The sequence below is a fragment of the Elephantulus edwardii genome, unplaced genomic scaffold (genome assembly GCF_000299155.1).
Source record: "Elephantulus edwardii isolate Elephantulus edwardi_28Jun2011 unplaced genomic scaffold, EleEdw1.0 scaffold00249, whole genome shotgun sequence".
In the NCBI taxonomy this organism is placed as follows: Eukaryota; Metazoa; Chordata; class Mammalia; order Macroscelidea; family Macroscelididae; genus Elephantulus; species Elephantulus edwardii.
In genome coordinates, this window is record NW_006399999.1 from 4,131,942 (window position 1) to 4,134,367 (window position 2,426).

The following is a 2,426-nucleotide window of genomic DNA, read 5'->3' on the forward strand; positions in this document are numbered from 1 at the left end:
GTCTGTCTTAATGTGAATGTTCAGATTTAGAGAAGTCTCAGACAGACCAGCATTTTATAGAAAAAGTGAAAGGTATATCCTTTATTGTGGAGTTAACCATTAGTGTCAGTGTTTTCCTTGCCTTTGGCACACGTGTCTTTACCCACTTATTTTGCTGCTTCACCATCCACCAGGATACCCATCCACTTCTACCCACTCCCTTCACATCTATCTCCCATTGAACAGCCTTTGATCTAATAGCTTATATATGAAGCTTCCTTGGCTTCTCTGATTCCAAACACATCAGCTTCTGGTAGTTCCTTATGTTGGAACCAATATCCCCGAAGTTAGTGGTAATGTTTCCGTAGTGAAGGCAATATGTACTGTAGAACTGCTGTGTAGAATGAATGCCATTCGGTTTTGGAGTCTTCAATGTTACCTGAGAAAATGGGCAGGGAGTTTTATGGACCCTTTGGCTGCCCAGCTTCTCTGCCAGTCAGGCTCATTTATGCCCCCTCGACGCAGCCTGTGGAACAAATGCCGCACAGTTTTGGTGTCTTCAATGTTACCTGAGAAAATGGGAATTTAGCAGGAGAAAAAAAAGAGAGATGTTAGAAAGGGAAATGAAGAAAATATTAGAATTATGAGGATACCTCAGTACAAATGATCAGAACTCCAGAACAGGAAGAAAAGAAATACACTGATAAAATATGGAGAAGATACTAGATGAAAACTTTCTATGCGTCATGAAAAATTGGAAATCCATTCAGCTAACAAAAAATACACTAGACTTCAAAAGAAAAACATGAAGACATACCACCAAGTCAAATTCAAGTGAAAACCTATTAGAGAAAGAAGACAACAAAATATCATTTTCTGAAAGAAAGAATTGTCAGCTACGAATCATGTACTCAACAAAACTGTCCATTATATATGAAGGAGAAATTAATAATTTGCTGAAACTTATGAAATTCATGAGATTTTCAAGAAACAAAATACCTTTCTTGCTGAAAGTGAGGAGGACTGGAAATACTTGTTGTAGATGATCAAATGTGAGTTGCATCTCAATGTCAAGAAGACAATGATTCTTGCCCCTGGATTGATAGGCAACATCATGATATACGGAGAAAAGATCGAAACTGTCAACAACATCATCTTACTTGGAACCACCAAAAACACCCTTGTTATCTCTAAATTATTAAGGAATAATGATGTCAGTTTGAAGAATAAGGTGCATCTTATTCAGGTCATGGTCTTTTTGATCACTTGGTATGCATCTGAGAACTGGACAATTATTAAGGATGACAGAAGAAGAATTGATTCCTTTGAACTGTGACATTAGAGAAGAGAGCTGTACATCACACGGACTATCAAAGGAACAAACAAATACATCTTGGAGAGTGTGCAGCCAAAGTGCTCTTTGGAGGCAAAGATGATGAAGGTTTTGCCTCACATTCTTCTGTCATGTTACTAGGAGGGGCTATTTCTTAGAAAGGGACATTATGGAGAGTCAGCAAAGGAAAGTAAGACACTCAACCAGGTGGATTGAGATGGTGGTTTCTGCAATGGGCTTTGCTGTGACAGAAGGTGTGAGGATGGTACAGGATAGGACAGGGTTTAGATCTGTTATTCATAGAGTCACTATGAGTCATACTTGACTCAATGACCCTTAACAACATCATGGCGTTCATGAAAATAATACCAACTCTATAAGAAATACTAAAGGAAGTCCTTCACACAGAGACAGCAAAGGAAAGTGAATGAACCAAAGTAACCAGCAACAACAGAAAAAGAAATGCAGGAAAAATCAATGATAAAAGTTGGCCTTTTATTTGTCTTTTTTTCTTGTGGAGGTCCTGCAGTGTTCTATAAACTTTCCCTAGGAGACTTTTGTCTGAGATGTCATTGCCAAAAGTTTTTCCGCAGTATTTGGTTTTCTTTCCCCCCCTATTAGAAAACATTTTGATGCATACAGGGATTTAATCTTTAAGGCCCCATTCATAGATTTTATTCTCTCCTGGTTGTGCATTTCTGGCAGTATTTGCTAGCTTATTTATACCATAAGTGAGGGCTTCTAAGTTTGGTCCAATTTTGTCTCTTATGATCTTTATGGTCTTAGGCTTTACTTCTAGGTCTCTGACCCACCTTGAGTTAATTTTTGTGTATGATTGTGAGATGTGAATCCTGCTTCAGCTTTGTGCACGTAGATATCCACTTTTACTAGAACCATTTGTTAGAGAGTTTGTCATTTCTCCATTTGATAAATTTTGTTTCCTCGATGCATTGATAATAATGGGTGACTGGAATGCAAAAGTTGGGAACAGAGAAGAAGAATCAGTAGTTGGAAAACATAGGCTTGGTGACAGGAATGAAGCTGGAGATAGAATGATTGAATTTTGTAAAATCAATGACTTATTCATTGCAAATACATTTTATAAGAGACACAA